Source organism: Vulpes vulpes, chromosome 12, assembly GCF_048418805.1.
Source record: "Vulpes vulpes isolate BD-2025 chromosome 12, VulVul3, whole genome shotgun sequence".
NCBI lineage: Eukaryota > Metazoa > Chordata > Mammalia > Carnivora > Canidae > Vulpes > Vulpes vulpes.
The window spans coordinates 79,568,280-79,586,377 of record NC_132791.1 but is presented as its reverse complement, the minus strand read 5'-3'; positions in this window follow the sequence as shown (position 1 = coordinate 79,586,377).

The window sequence follows — 18,098 nt, the reverse complement described above, 5'->3', positions numbered from 1 at the left end:
TCTTTCCCTAGTGCTCCCTAAGTAACAGTCATTCAATAAATATATCCTGTATGCTAGTAGAGTGTCCTTTCTTAAATTCCCAGACAAAAATATTATTTTAAGGGGGAAAAAAGTTACAGTCACCAAAAAAATAGAAGCTCTTCATCACCACATTCCTTTAAAAGGATTCTTTCAGATTCTACTTACTTGAAAATAGAGGAAGAACCAAATTAATCTCTAATCAATGATAGCATGGAAGCCAGAAACCATGTTCTTTCACAAAACTTTTTTTTTCAGTCCTATGAGAATCGCAATAAGAGGCATGGAGCATTTTTAAATGGAAGGAAGCAAAAGAACAATACACGTGAGCTTACAAAATTACACAGTGAAAAGGTTCATGAAGGCTCTTCAATGACAAAATTAATCCTGGAGTAGAAGAGAATTCCAGATTCTAGAGCTCATGTCTGAGAATCTTCTTTTTTTTTTTCTTCCCCTCCCTCAGTGCTTTTAACTCTGTCTTCAACAGGGAGCTGTTTTAACTAAATGGCTTCAAGGGGATGAGGTGGGTAGAGGGGTTATAAGGTCTCGCCTGCCCCAACAAAGTCCCAATTTACAAGGGGTCTAAAAGAATTAGGATTTCATGACATAAAATCACGGAATTGCTGAATAATTCAAGTCAATAATTCTCACTATGCAGATATATTTCATAAACATCTGTCCCCAAGTTGTATATGGACAAAAGAATAGTAGTAACTTGTTAGGTCTCACTTAACAATGGCATATTCATTAAGGGTCTCTATTTTGCCAATCTGGAAAAATTAGAAAATGAAAAAGAAAATGAAAAGGAAAATCTTTTATCCACAGTAACATAGGATTGGGGGGCGGATACTGTCCTTTGGAAGGGACAGAAGAAGTGGTGAATCTCTTTGTATCACTAGTATATTAGAAAAGCTTGCCTCTATTTTAAAATTGGAGATCTCCCTGGGATCTTTTCTCCCATGGCTCACCTCCTTTGTCACCCTTTCCTTTATGAGACCAGGATACAGCTGGAACGGAAACAAGCATGAAAGAAAAGAAAAAAAAAAAGTTTTCACAATGAGTTAGAAAATCCCCAGTTTATATGCTGCACTGTATTTTTATTTCCTAGATATATACTTAAGATGCTCCTATTTAAACATTTTATGGCTTCCTCTCTTAAAGCCCTTTCTTTTAGTGGTTAAGTACCTTGAAGCCAAGATCTTACATTAAAGTAGAATCTAATTAGACCTTTCAATTCAGACAAGCTACTGGACTCTTTTAGCTGCATTATAGAAATGTACAGTAAAACGCTTTTTCCCCTCTGTGGCGAAAATAGCAGTTATCTTCAAGGAAAAAAGAAGGCAAAGACATGAATTAGCCCTCCTCAATTTAAGCACAAGGCATAGGTAGGTGACCCTGCCTCTTTGTCCTTCTACATAAGAAGGATTTCAAATTTTGAGGCAGCAACCGGAAGTGGAAATGTGCCTTGTTGCTGCTTTTAAGCCCTTAAATGCACCACATCTAAGATGCCTTCACACTGAAAGCATGAAATTGCAGTAACTACTTCAATAAGCAAGTAGTTTAAATATAATTTCTGGCACCACATATATATTCACCAGGAAAATGAGTTAAGAAAGACATTATTTGGTTTCATAAGAAGGAAAAACATAAAATTCTAAATATTCCTGCCACTGTGCATCCATGAGAGTAACATGATTTAGAAAAGAAGAAACACTATTAACTAAGATTCATATTTCTGGCGCCACATGTCCCTTGCTATAGTTTGGCTCCTTGACAGGGTGGAGCAAAGAGAAAAATACCAAATAGGTCCCCAAGTATCCTATCATGATGTTTAAAGATGCTGAAGTCCTAAAGTAAGCTTTTTAAACAGCAGTGTACCAATGTAGATAATCAGAGATGCCCAACATTTATAGCCAACCTGTCTCTTGGAGCTCCGAAATCCACAACTGACACATTATTTGAACTCAATTGTAAATATTTAGGTCAGGAAAGTCAGACCCAATAAATAAATAAATAAATAAATAAATAAATAAATAGATAAATAAATAAATAAATAAATTGGAGGAGACAATGGTCGTTTTCACTGTTTGAAGTGAGCTAAAATGTGCCCAATTTTTAAAGATGTCAGCATGCAAGAGTGCAAGACAAAGAGCATGGGATTTAGCAAAAGCATCTTGGTTTAAGTCCTGATGTGAGTCCACAGTGGCTGAGTGATATTTGCACAACACTTATTCACTTTGAATTTCAGAGTTCTTATCCACGAGATGAAAACCAGAGCAACACCAACCTCTGGTTGCCTACTAATGTGCTGACCTGATGTAGCAATAGTAGAAAACACAGTTTAGAATTCACTATCCAAAGATTTTGAATTTCCTGATGTTTCCTGAATGTTTAACCTGGAGACATTTGCACAATTTCAAAACTTTAATGTAAGACTTAGCTACTGTTAATTATTAATATTGTTATAAAAACATTGTGGGGTTTTTTTTTCCCACAAAATTCAACTTCTGCTTTTTAAACTGCGGTTGCCCTCATCATTATCATTATAGTTACAAATTCAGGTTTATGAATCCTATTTTCACCTGCTCACTTTCCTCTACACTCACCGGGGCATGGTTTCTAGTAATTTTTAATATTTTATTTATTTATTTATTTATTTAGAGAGAGAGAGAGAGACAGAGCACGCACGAGCATGAGTTGGGGTATAGGGGCAGAAGGAGAGAAAGAGAGAATCTCAAGCAGACTCCACATCCAGTGTGAGGACCCCCATCTCAGGCTCGATCCCACAACCTCGAGATCATGACCCAAGCAGAAGTCAAGAGTGCCACGCTTAACTGTGTGAGCCCTTCAGGCACAGGCATGGTTTCTAGTATTTTACACAAGAGGATTGTGCTATGTGGGGGTGGTTTAATGATAAACATTATTGATTGTAGATACAGCATTTCTTGGGTTAAGCCAATCATTAAAAAAAAAAAAAACATAACAACTGTGTTCAGAGGCAGAATTGTATTTGCATAGTACAAAGAAGGCAAGCAAGTGTTATGGGAAATGCAATAGGATAGGATAAGATAACAGGATAACAGGCACACCCGAATCCTCTCCATGATGTGTCACAGCAATGCCACTCGTACGTGTCTGCTAAAGCTCTTGATTTAGAAGACAACCTGCAAAAGACCCTGCCTTAACCATGGAATCTTTAGAGGAATCAGAAAATATTTGCTTGCTTTTTCATTTATTTGTTTTTGTTGTTATTTCTCCTCCATAGTTACAAATGGCATTATAAGACACTTCCAAGGGCTCCTGGGTGGCTCAGTGGGTTAAGCTTCTGCCTTCAGCTCAGGTCATGATCCCAGGGTCCTGGGATTGAGCCCTGCATCTGGCTCCCTGCTCAGTGGGGAGCCTGCTTCTCCCTGTGCCTCTCACCCTGGCTCATGCTCTCTCTTTCTCCCTCAAATAAATAAATAAAATCTTAAAAAAAAGATACTTCCAGAATAGAAGGGAGCATATAGATGAATATAAACTAAAAAGGACATCACAGAAATCATTTTGTAATATATAAAAATAATGAATCACTATGATGTGTACCTGAAACTAATAGGATATTGCATGGCAATTATACTTAAATTTTTTAAAAAAGGATATGCAATTTTCAGATGCAAGAAATTAAACAGCATTCTTTGTCATCTGGCCATAATTAAAGTACCACAAAACCTATTCTATTTAGCAATGATCAAAAACTTTGAAAAAGGTCTATATAAAGGAGAAAATACTAGAAATACAATGCTCAGGTGTACCATGAAATTATTTTAAATGTGTCATCCAATTTTAGAAGATCAGAGACAAAAATCTTTACGTTCTTTCACATAACACAATTTATTCCTTTAAAAATATTCATTTGATCCTTGAAAACAAATTATTAATGCATTCATCCAAGTACCAACTTTGCCATTCCATCCATAAAAAAATGTATATTTCAGCAGAATCTGGGCAAATTCAATTTCTTTTTTTCTTTCAAATGAGAAAATCGATTATTTACCCTAGAAAGCCAAGATTAACAATGCCACATGAGGGTTATTATTCAATCAGAAGGGAAGGTAAAAATGAGGAGAGACGGGGTGAGTGGTAAAATTATAAACATATTGTGGTTAATATAAATAAAGACTAGGCATTTTTCTTTCAGTTTTTCAGTTTTGCACAAGGAATATCCATTTGTTTTGTTTTTCCCTTTTAGGTCTTCTAAACTGCAAGACCAGCTCTAAAGAGGTTGATTATATCCTCCAAGGGTCTAATTTAAAAATGGGACCAAAATGGGACCAAATAGAACACTGGAGGAGGAGAGGAGGAGATGGAGGAGATTCCATGGTCTACACACTGTAACATACCCTCCCTCATCACAGCCCCACCTTTCCTCCTGCTACCCTGGTTCCTCCCACACTCTCCAGCCATATTGGCTTCCTTGCTTTTACTCAAAACTCCTGTGTCTTGTCATTTTAGAGATTTTGCATTGATTTTTCCTTCTTCCTGGAAATTTCTTTCCCCAGGTGTCAGGACAAACTCTGCAATTCTGTCAACCTTTAAGTCTTCCTGAAGATTGCTTTTCGATGGCATTTACACTGAGCACCCTGTTGAAATGTGCAACCCTGTTGCAAGGACCACACTCCAGTCAATTCTAACCAACCACTACATTATTCTTCATGGTGCTTCTAAACTTCTGACATATAATTATGCACTGTGTTACTGTTAACTCTCATTCCCTCTTCTCTGCTGAAAGATCTATGAAGAAATCTAAGGTCTCAAATGATTTTAGCTTCCACCCTAAGAAACTAGAAAAATTAGAGCAAATCAAATACAAAATACGTAGAAAAAATAATAAAAATCTGAGCACATATCAGTGTGATAAAAAAGAGAAAATCAAGAAAATAAATGAAAATTTTAAAAGTTGACTTTTGATTTCCTCATTTGATTTTTGAGAAAATCAATAAACCTCCAGGAAGACAGATTAGGGTAAGAGAAACTAGACAAACCATAAACAATGGGAATGAGAGAGGAGCCACACTGCAGAGTCCATGGATTTAAAAGGCTAAGAAAAAGAATACTTTGGACAACTTAATGCCTTGGAATTTGATATCTTGAATGAAATGGACAAATTCCTTAAAGAAATAAACCACCAAAGCTCAATCAAGAAGCTGATCAATTGAACAGCCCTGTATCTTTTTTGAAAAATTTAATTTATATTTAAAATCATTTCCATGAAGAAAGCATCAAGTCCATACAGTTTTCCAAGAAACCATATGTTAAAGGAAGGAAACTCACCATTATACATAAAGTCTGAAAACCTGAAAAAGCTATTTTCCCAACTCATTCTATGATGATTGCCTTACCCAAAGACAAAACAAAACAAAACAAAACAAACCCACACACAAAGACATGGTAAGAAAAGTAAATTACAAACTAATATCTCTCCTGAATATAGTTGTCAAAATTCTGAACAGATTCCAGCAAATCAAATCCAAACCTACCTAAAAGTATTAATAGGCTATGATTAAGTGGGGTTTATATTACATATACAAGAGTCACCTAGCATGAGGAGACCAATCAGTGTGATTCAGGCCGAATTAACAAATTAAGGAAAAACAGGCATATGATTACTGAAATAGCTGCTGAAAAACATATTTGACAAAATTCAATACAAATTCTAGAAAATAGGGATCCCTGGGTGGCGCTGCGGTTTAGCGCCTGCCTCTGGCCCAGGCCATGATCCTGGAGACCCAGGATCGAATCCCACCTCGGGCTCCCGGTGCATGGAGCCTGCTTCTCCCTCTGCCTATGTCTCTGCTTCTCTCTCTCTCTCTGTGACTATCATAAATAAATAAAAATTTAAAAAAATTCTAGAAAATAAAATAAGAGCTCTCAGCAAAACGGTAACAGACAGGAATTTCCTCAACCTAATAAAGAACATCTATGGAAAATCTACAGCTTACATCATGCTTAATCACAAAAGGCCTCCTTCTCCACCTATATCATCCAGAAAACCCAACAGCATCTACTCTCAGAATTTCTATTCAACATTGCACTGAAGGCTCCAAGCCCTTCAGAAAAGTAAGAAAAAAAAAACTCCATATCAGAAAGGAAGTCGGAAAATTTTGGAAAAAAAATCTTAACGTCCTGTAAAATAATAGCAAAACATGTAATGTTTGAGCAAATGGAGTCCAAAGAAGAAAGAAGAGAAAGAATGGGGAAGAAAAATATTTAAAGTAATCATGACCCCAAATGTCCAAATTTGGGGAGAGACACACATTTATGCTTGTGACCTGACTACCAAATCCCAAACAGAACAAATAAAATGAAAACCCCACTCTTGAAATCCAAAATAAAAAGATGGCAAGGTCACCAGAACACATAATCTGTGAAGAACTGAAAGACAGAATAACCCAAGACAATCTAGAGTTCTACTCCCAGACAAAAATATTCCTCAAACATTAAGATAATATAAAGACATTTTATTAAAACTAAAAACCTGTTGCCAATAGATCTGCGACACAGGACAAAGGAAGTTCTCTGAGCTGCAGTGGAGTCATGACAAGCTCCATTAGAAATAATGACGAGCACTGGAAATGATAAATATTTGGGAAAATACAAGACGTATTTGTTTTCCTCCCAATTTAGAAAATAAATATTTGTATATTCCAGGATGGTCTTTCTACCTGCATACACCCAGGAGAAGCAGTCTGCACTTCAATATCTTTTTAAAAAAATATTTATTTATTTATTCATGAGAGACACAGAGAGAAAGGCAGAGACACAGGCAGAAGGAGAAACAGGCTCCCATGGGGAGCCCGATGAAGGACTCGATCCCAGAACCCCGGGATCAGAACCTGAGTCAAAGGCAGAGGCTCAACCACTGAGCTACCCGGGCATCCCTGTCCTTACCTTGTTTATGTAAAAAGCTCCTCCCTTGACTGCAGTTATAGTAATGTTTGCTTGAGGATAATTCCCAATAAAACAAACAAACAACAAGCCAACAAAGACCATCTCTACTCAGAGATATCTATGCTGGTCTGCTTAAGTCTCCAGCAGCACAGTTTTCCCAGAAATGTTTCATAGCTTTTTTTATGGACCTTAAAAGAAAGAAAACAGGTAAAGAGGCAGAGGTTTATATCTCCAGTGTCTGATGGTTTATAACGCTGGCTACTGTAGTAAATAAGCCCTTAAATCTCCACGCTGTCACACCATACGCTTATTAGTCACCCAAAGCCCAATTGGTTGGGATGGGGAAGACCTGGCTGATCCTTCAGGAAAGCAGATTGACAGGGGTTTTTTCATCCTTGGCCAGAAGCTTCTAGGCTACCCTTTGCCTTCACATCCAGCTGGAAAATAATGTGATGAAATCTGGTTGTTCCTCCTTGAAAGTCTCCACAGAGTTATGTTTTTTATAAGAAGCTAAAGAAAAGGAAAAAAAAAAAAAGAAAAGCAATGTGGAACGTTTATTTCAAACGATGGAGAATGCCAAGGTTTATAAGCTGTTCTAGGCCAGAATTTCCCTAATAACTGTCTCATTGGTACCTGTCTTTAACACTGACAATGCTTTCGCAATCCAATTGGGCAACCTAATTGAAAGTGCTCATATATATTAGGTGAGCAGAGAGTTGATGGACGGTGAAAAAGCCAGAATGATTAGAATGAAGGGCATTACAGGAGCTCAGCAGTAAATGAAAGGCAGATGGGACCAGGTGTCAGATATGAAGACAAATAGTGATAAGGAAGAAAATAAGGTTTGAATATGTTAAATAACAGGGAACTTTGAGAGGATGCGGAGTCTTTAGGGTATAGATCAGCTAGATCTTTGACACTCAACTCTGTCGATGATGTTTTAACATGAAATAGTTGGTCTACAATCACGGATGCTCAGTCTGCACACTCCTATCACCCCCCTCTCCCTTCAGACTTCGTCCTTTCCACAGCTTCTGAAGTCCTCAGGGAAAGTCTAGATCTTTAAGGACTCTGTTCAAAAATTGCTGACTGCTATGTAACTGGAGGTCATCACAGTTCCCCATCATTTCATTCTTGGCAAAATCCTATACATTGCACAGCAACCAGCTCCCATGTCACTATCTCTCTGTCCCTCCTCCAAAACCCAAGAAGAATCCACCCCCTTCCTCTTTGACCCTACTGCATCATGTCCTACTCACTAGTAATATTGGTTGGTGTTGCTGCTGATTGTCTTAAACACTTTTAGCTCCTCTAGCCCCTTTATATTCTGTGACAAGGGCAGGGCCCCATCTGTGGCACAGGAGCTGCAAGTGGGAGCTGGAATGTCTGAAACTGAATGGAACTGATCTGAATGGAACTGGTCTGAATGCTCTCCTCTGAGTGGAGCTGAATCGGCCAAATGAAAGGTAGAACTGCACCAAGGTAGGTTTCTGGATTTCTTGAAGAATCCAGGAATGGGAAATCAGATGACAAGAGAAAATGGATAGAACTTCTTAACAATCACAAATCCCAACTTGTGCCTGACAGGAGTCAGTGTTAACAGTTTGAACTGATGGTCAGATATTTCCACGTACTTTTTATGCAGTAGGGACTCCACAGTGAGAACCAAAGTTGGTTCTGTTCACCGACAATTGTTGATGTCAGAATGTGGTAGGACTGCTGACTTAGTGTTCAGCAGAGTGGGAGCATCAGGAGAAAATTGTGTCAGAATGGGAAAAAGACCATCTTTCTGACACAGGAATGTGAGGAAGAGGGAACACTCCAGATCTCGTATTACACCAAAAAAACTGTAGGGAAGGGAAAACCAAATGGTAAATTCAAAAACATTTTTGAACACACACTGTGCCAGGCACTCTTGGGAGGTAATTTTAATACGTGATCTGATCGTCTCTCCCAACAGCCATGAGGTTTTGTAGAGGACAAAAAAGGACCCTTAGGAAAGTTAAAGGACATGTTCAGGTTTGTGCATCTGGTGATTCAAACAAGATATGTTCAGTTTCAAAACACGTGCCCTAAACAGGAAATCAAACACAAGCCTGCATGTCCTATCATCATTCTGTTATAGGGAAAGGTGTTTAAGGTGAACAATTCTTGATATTTTTGGCGTTTTTAGTTTGTTTGCATAACTTGGGAGTATGCAATCCACTGTAAAGGATTATAAATATAATTACAAGGTTAACAGTAATGACCAGGTGACTTCCAAGTTGCTGCAGGCACCAGCAGACATATAATTAACAACTTCCCCAAATCTCCTCCCCAGTAATATGAAATAATTTCAAATCTATTTCAAAGCAAAACCACACTCAAAATTAGTTGAAGACACAGAAAGCAAACGTGGCAAAATAACTGCATGCAAAAGTGAAAAAATAAAAAAGACAAGCAAGTGCCAGTCACACATGGGACCGCCCCAACTCTGCCCTTGGTATGATCAGCAGCACAGATTGAGAAAATAAAAACAAAACCAGAAAAATAAATAACATAAAATAAAATAAAACAAAACAAAACAAAACAAAAACAACCAAGGGGATCAGAGTAGAAAGATCAGCCAAGGGGCCTGACTATGAGCTGGTGTGACCATCAGAAAAAAAGTTAATTTGCACCAAATCTGGGAGAAGTAACTGGGCAGATCAGAATAAGAAGGGCACAGAAGGAATTTCAAAGTATGTCTTCGAAGGGAAGATACCAGAAATTAAAAAATAGTCACCACCTTCATGAAGCAACAATTGCTGGAAATGCAGGTGATATGGGGAGAATAGGAGACCTGGTTTCACTTGGAGGAGGCAAGTAAGGTATAGCAGAGCACCATAAATGTCTGTAAGATCTACACTAAGGCAATCAGCAGAATTTTAAAATCTATGATGGCTGAACATGAAATTTTAAGTAAAGACAATAACTACCCTTTCACTTCCTGCCTCTCACATATCATCATGATCCTGGCCCACATTTCAATAAAACTTTATTTATAAAAACAGAAAACTATCCTATAGGCTGTACCTTGTAGGTTTAATCTCTTGAAATACTGCATTAAAATATTGTTTATCTTGATTACCGAGTATTGGGGTGCCCCACTATACTTTCTGCCTAAAGTGAGTAGTACATCAGTCACCTTTCCCTTGTCTTATAAGACACATAAAATTCCAATTATTAAGTAAAAGGACAAAACATTGTTAAGGAATCATCCCCATAAAAAAAAAAAAAAAAGACTAAATGGTTTCACAGGGGGATGCTACCAAATTCTTCAAAGACCAGATATTCCTAATACTCTAAATTATTCCAGGCACTGAAAAGGAAGGGAAACTACCTGATTTCCTTTTTTTTTTAAGCCCTAATAAATAAGCCAGATAGTGATAGTACAAAAAAAAAGAGAAAGAAAAAAGTGTAGACCCGTATTACTCCTTAAATTCAAAATTCTAAAGAAAACATCAGCAAGCAGAATCAAAACATTACTAATTACTAATACATTAATCAATACACCATAATAATATACTATGATATTTCTGCCTCTAGAACTTTGAAAGAACACATTTCTGTTACATTAAGTTGTCAGACTTGGGGTAATATTGAGACAGCCTTTGGAAACTAACAGAGACATATATTTCCCAGCTCTGCCTTCTATAAAAGCCTAGAAACACTGACAGGAGTTCTAGGTTTCTCAGTCCCATTCTCCACAATGAAGGAACCAGTATTTCTTGGAGAAATGACTGACTCCAGGGCTAAGGCACAGAAAACACAAGATGAGTCTGGGACATCTGATGGTATCACAAAGGAAGAATGTACTCAAAATAGATGTGGGCTTGTCAAAGCAAAGGGAGCCAACCTGAGGATGCCCCCAAGAGACAGAACTGGAAAAATCTGAATAATAAAATACATAATAGGAGTGTTAGATTTTGATCCACAGACTAAAATATTTAAAAATAAATAAGTAGGAGAGAAGGAAAAGTTCTTCCTTACAGAATTCCAATTAATAAATAGGAAAGTATGGAGTGCCTGGTGGCTCAGTGGGTTAAGCATCTGTCTTCAGCTCAGGTCATAATCTCAGGGTGCTGGGATCCAGCCTCACAACAGGCTTCTTGCTCAGAGGGGAATCTGCTTCTCCCTCCCCCTGCTCATGTTCACTCTTTCTCAAATGAATAAATAAAATCTTTAAAAAAAAATAAGGAGGAAACATAAAGCACCACTAGGCAAATACCACAATGCTAATTGCTACAGACAACCTCAGCCACTGAGTGCTACATTCAGTGGGCGAAACTTTGAGGAGAAACCGGATTCACACAGTCTCAAAATATCTTCCCTGAGTTTATGAACTACCCAGGGTAGGATGGTAGCTTTATAGTGGGGAAAATCAATAGAAACCATGTTAACCAAGTAATCTAAGTCAGTGTCACCAGTAATAAGGTATCTGAACATTATTAGCCCCATGATATATCAAGATGGAGTGAGGAGGACACCCCATTTCTGTCATACTCTTGCCAAAGATGTATAATCTCAGCATAAAGACTAGAAAACATTGAGCAAGCCCAGATTAGGGGGAACACAGAGGAAAGGATAACTCTATTTCACCTGAGTATTACAAAATGTGTTTGAAATATTTAACCCCTTAATATTTAAGGAACACTGGAATATTTAAGGGGAAATATTTAACTCCTTAATATTTAAGGAACACTGGAAAATTAACTGATCAATCATCTTTTAAAGTGTCAAGGTCATGAAAGACAAAGGAACATGGAGGTACTCCCACAGCCTACAGGAGAGTAAGGAAAAATAACAACGAATCACAGGGTAAGAACCTGGGTAGGATGTTGGAACAGAAAACAACAAAGAATATTGGCAGTAAATTTGTAAGATTCAAATGCAGCTGTTAGTTGAATTACTAGTATCGTCCAGAAGGTTAATTTCCTGGTGCAGATCCTTCCGTAGAGACTAAGGAAGATGTTAATGGAAGTTGAGTGAGGAAAACCATGCTGCTTTTGTGACTTTTCTGTAAATCACAGTTTCGTTCAAAATTTTTAAGGTGACTGAAGACACAAAATAGATGAAAATAATACAGTTTACTAAACAGTTTCTTTAAAAAAACACATCCACAAAATTGAATCAATATTACTAGAGGGTGAAGGTCTTCACTATTTTTTTCCTCCCTACCTTCCCTTTTCTTTATTTCTGTTCCTTCCTTCCTTTCTTCCTTCCTTCCTTCCTTCATTCTTTCTTTCTTTCCTTCCTTCCTTTCTCCCCTCTTTCCTTCCTTCCATCTTTCCTTTTGTGCTGGATGAGGAAACACACCCCATAACAGAACATTTGTTCAATCTTGTTACGGTTTTGGGAGACTTTCAAAAGCCTCATTAGAAGGACTCAAGATACAATTATCTGATTAAAATCAAGCCTGGAAGTAATTTGTTTCCATTTGACAAACAACCTCTTTTCTCTGAGCCAGGTTCAGCTCTTCTCCTCAGACTGTTTAGGGCAACCGTGATCAACAGCTACTTACTTCCATGAAGCTGAGGAAAAATAGGAAGGGGACATAAAAACAGAGAAAGTTGTTGGAATGGTGACAGGTTTCAAGAAAAGAAGGAAAAAGACAAAGCCAGTAAAAGTTCTTTTCAGAAAGTACTTTTGTTCCATTATTAGTGCAAAATGGACAGTTTTCAATAATTATTATAGATCAGGGATTTTGAGGAAATGCATAATCTTTGAAATAAATATCACTAATGGAAAAAAATTTACTCAAATTATAAATATAGGATGAGGGGCACCTGGGTGGCTCAGTGGTTGAACGTCTGCCTTTAGCTCAGGTCATGATCCCGGGGTCCTGGGATCGAGTACTGCATCAGGCTCCCCACAGGGAGCCCGCTTCTCCCTCTGCCTGTGTCTCTGCCTCTCTCTCTATGTCTCTCATAAATAAATAAATAAATAAATAAATAAATAAATAAATAAATAAAATCCTTAAAAACATAAATAAATAAAATATAGGACAAGATCTATGATTCCTTTCTGCCAATGGGTGCATTTGTGTTACATGGGAAACAGAGGTCAATTATCTATCTGTTCATACCTCTTATAAAATATTTCAACCCTCTCATCATCACCATCATTCTAAAAAAAGTCTGTATGTCATAGTCTCCCTGCCCATGCTGTTAAAAACACAATCAGAAGGGCAGGACAATTCCATGGCTTTAAAAAAGGGGCTGGGTTTGGTTTTTGGGGGTTTTTTGTTGTTGTTGTTGTTGTTGTTGTTGTTGTTGTTTTGGGGGGGGCTGAAGAAAAGAGGAATCTATTGTCAAATGGAATATTAAGGAAGGACTAATCTCTTATATCATATAATTATGATAATGTCAGGCATTTTTCATGAAGCTAAACCAGATAAAAGAATTAACAGAAAATGATTGGAAGGCCATGTGCTATGCAGTAAAGGGAAAGCTTTGTGCAAATAACCAGAACACCTGGGGTCGTGAGTCCTTAGGCAAGTTAACTTTTTCAAATTTCATTTTCCCCTCCAAAATTAGGAAGCATAATTATATTGTTAAATGCTCTCCAGACCTCTAAATTTATGCAATTTCAGTAAGTCTGTTGAATTTGACTGCAAGTCTAGTGATGATTTTGTTCATACCCTCGATTCTTTCCAAATCCTTTTTCTAAGTCTATGATTTAGTTCACATATTTTTTTTTCTTTCTCTAATCATCACACTGCAGTTGAGAAATTTTGTTTCTAAATATATATAGAGAGGGCACATATTATATGTAGTGCACTTACCTAAGTACCCTGCAGAGTACAAATTACAGTTGAGACTTAGGTTCTTAAAGATCAGAAATCACAGCTTTAGGTGAGTTTTATCTGAGAAAAGAAAATCCATATATAATCCATATATAATCTCTAATCATTGGATCCTACCATACCCATTAAACACTTGATAACAGCATAATGATAACCTCATTTTGTAAATTAGTGGATACTTTTCAGTCCATATTTTAACTGATGTGGTTTACAAGTATCTTTACTTGAAAATAATAAATAATATTACTAATAAGGCCTAGCTCTCCTGGTTCTTCTCATATTAATTCTATTTGCTGATGCATGATGCCCTCTGTTCCTCAGCCTTCCATCTTCAACCTACACTTCGCACCTTCTCAGTGACTGCTTGTTTCAACATTTATTCTCTGGATTTGTTTTCATCAGTAAGGCAACAAACATGTGACAATGCCTTTGAAAGCACCATTTATTTCTTAGATTTCATGAGAGAATGCAGCATCCGTCCCATACAGAGCCACATGGGGAAACACCACATTTTGCCATGAGATGAGGGGAGAGCCCAGATTAGAACTTCCTTTGGGGTTATCTATGGGATAAACAGTTTAGGATGGGCTAGTTTCAATCATTCTGGTGCGCCCTCTGACACAGGTGCTCTTCCTGGTTGTCTGCTACCTGGCCCTGGGTTGATTTGGGGGTGGGGGATATATGGGTTTGGTGTGTTTATTAGGTAAGGAAAAGATGCAGAGAATGGGTTCCAGACCACAGGATGTAAACAACCCTGTTCATTAGTTGGGCCCTGTAATCAATGGATGCCAAATAAACGAATACAGAAGCTAAGAAAACACAGCCAGAGTTTACTGCCTACTTTTGGATTTTTTAACAACACATTCATCTAGACCTCACTAGATTCTGCAACCTTCATCAATTAAAATCATCCTTCTATTTATGACCATTCATCAATCCCTTCAGTCCTTATCTCTTAAATATGTTTTGATTCGGTACACTACTTTCAATTCATGATCCCTTAATTTCTCAGACTAAGTATTGTTGCATAACAACACTTGTCACATGTCTCTCTCTGTCTAGTTCCACACATTATGGACTTTGTGTTTTCCACACAAAACAAAGGGAAGTTAGTTGAAAATATAACAGAGGAAAATAATTCCACTGTTACCACCCAAGCCTTGAGCACTAACTTCTCTTTTGCACTTTATGCTCAATAGTAAAATAGCTGTGATTCCTTTTAAAAAAAATTTGTTTTTTTTTTAAACGTCTCTCTCTATTTGAGATGTCCTCTGCTTCCGCCCATCAGTTTGGCAAGTTCTTTTACTTAAATGTCCCTCAGAACCTGCTAAGTTTTCATTTCTTTTTGGGAAATGTCCCCCACACACCCTGTTTCTCCATGCTTCTCTTTGCAGCTTTCTTAGTGTATGGAAAACACTCAAACTGCTTCCTACCCACACCCTATGCTTAAAGTTTCTAAAGGGCAGGGCTATTTTACATATCTGTATCTTATTCCTATTCACAGTCTGTTTCCTGTGTCAAACTGATCTAAAATTGAAAGATTCCAGAACACTTCTCTGACTGGGGCTCCCAGCATTACAAGTTATGGAACAATTTTGTTCCCAATAGAGAAGCTGTTTTTCCTGGTAAGTCTATTGCTAGCAGTCAAGTTGAAATATTTTTCTATCTTTTATACATATATTTTTTCTTTCTTTTTTGGTTTCATTATTAGGCAGCTGTAGGATCATGTACAGCTTCCACATATCAAACAAAGCCTTGTTTGTTAATATGCAGTATATTTTATACCAAACCAACTGCACCCAAAGATTTCCCCTTCTAGAGAATATACAGCGGGGCGGAAATGCTGAGAAAACAGTTTGTGTGAATATACAAACAAGAACTGAAGAGCAGAATGTTACAACAGACTCTAAAATCCTATGAAAACATAATTTCTGTGACTTAAGAAACTTCTTTAGGGAAAAAAAGAGAAAACTCTTCCTTACAAGAAGTACCAGGTTTGAAAAATATCCCACAATAGTGTGTTTTAAAATATTTATTAAATACATTTGATAATGTTTTTTAAGCTATAGGCTTAGGTATTTAATTCTTCAGAATATAACCAAATTCTCTTTTTATCTTAATCTATTACTAGGCAAACAAGTCAAATATTCTTGCCAGTAATAAAGTCTTTAAGTTAGTATTCCAAACGGTGCCTTCCCCTCAAGTTGTGTATGTCTAAAACAGCTTCACTGTAAGGAGCAATATGTTTTTTCTAAATGTGTATAAAAGACAAAATCAAGACTGGTAAGTTAATATGTCATAGTAAAAATAAAGTTGAGTAATCTTAATATCAAGGGTTTCTTAATATTACACAGAAAACATGAAGGTAAATCATGTTCCCTAGATTCATAATTCCACTAAGTACTAAAATGATAAGAGAATCAGAATTCAATATTTATACTATAAAAAGAATGGGGAAAATATTTCTAATTTTTATTTAAAGACATTTTCTCTATGTAGCAAACTATTTTGATTCTGGAGGAAGGTAGCCTTATTTTGTTCATTAAAATACTATCTTAAAATATATCCATTTTGCTAAAAATTAAATGAACAATTGAGTTACTTTAAAATTCTTAATAGACTTCTTGAGAGTAAGAAAATTAAGTGCTCAGTAGTACAGCTATACAAAGATTTCCATTCTGCAAAATTAGAAAGAAAAAAGTCCCTAGATTTTGGTAATAACAAGTCAAAAATCAGCAAATAATACTGCATTTACCTACCAATTCCATAATTTATTAAATAAAAATGTCAGCATAGTTGAGATCTTGGCAATATATAATCTATCACTCCTTCTCCTCCCCTTGTCCTTTTTTTCTTTTTTTTTTTTTTTGTAGTTGAGCAACCTGAGATCTCTTTGACCTCATAGTTAGAGTCACATAAACAAATATGTGAAGCCATTAGATGAGAGGTAAGGAATATGCAAGAATGCAATATGTTTGCAAAACGTCTAATCAGAATCTTACAAGCAATCACACCATTGCAGGATTTGGGGTTTCTATAGTAGTTTAATACATAGCAATATGAGTCAATGGTTTGGAAATATTTTTTCCCTTAGTCAACTAATTTGACTTCTAGAATATAATTTTTTTGGGGGGGGCATACAGGTAAATATTAAGAAAATAATCACACCATTATTAACAATAATAAAATTTTAAAACCTAATTATGTAACTTATTCTGTATTGATTGGAGAGCACATAACTATTCTGAAAAAAATAATTTTTTCAATTAATATTCAGAAAGTTGGGTAAGACAAGAAAATATTCTTGAAATATAAATATTCTTGATATATATTTTGAACACACCATCATATAAAAGTACATATACATCATAAATATAACTGAATATATGTATACAGGCTAGAAGAAAAGTGCTATCAAAACAGTCATATATGATTATATCTTAATGCTAGAATTCCTTTGAACTGCTTTCTGGAATTGTTTAAGTTTTAAATGCATTTGTGAAATCTTTGCAAGTAAAATTATATTTAAAAAGAAAATTTTGGCAATAACATATGCATTCAATCAATATATTAATTAAAAATGAGGGATATCTGTATGTTCACAAAATTAATATTCCATAGAATTAATACTTCCCTCTGTTATGTATTTTATAGTATATTTAATGTTCTTGAATGTAATAGAAGTACATGTATTCTTAAATGTTCTGTAAACCAGGTCCTTCTTTGACTTTGAATGAACTTACTACCAACTGATCATAGGACATAACACCAAATCTCTAAATTTTGAAGCCTGTTATATGCCACAAATAGATTTATCAGTACAAATACCATGAGTGATAAAGAAGCATATTACAAACATGTTACAGTGACAAATAAGAAAAAATGAGGCTCAGAGAAAAGAAATAGGCTATTAACTACCTCACACTCATTAACATGGTTACCATGAAAAACAAAACCCAGAAAGTAACAAGTATTGGCAAAGATGTGGAGAAATTGGAACCCTTATGTACCACTGGTGGAAATGTAAAATGATGCAGCCATCATGGAAAACAGTATGGTGGTTCCATAAAAACTTAAAATAGAATTACCATATGATCTAAGAATTCCATTTCTAGGTATATCCTCAAAAGAATTGAAATCAGTGATTTAAAGAGAGATTTGTATATCTATGTTCATGGCAGCATTATACACAGTTGCCAAAAGGTAAAAACAACCCAAGTGCCCACAAATATGTGAATGGATAAACAAAATGTGGTAGATACATACAATGGAATATTCAGTTTAAAAAGGAAGGATATTCCAACGTACTCTAAAACATAGACAA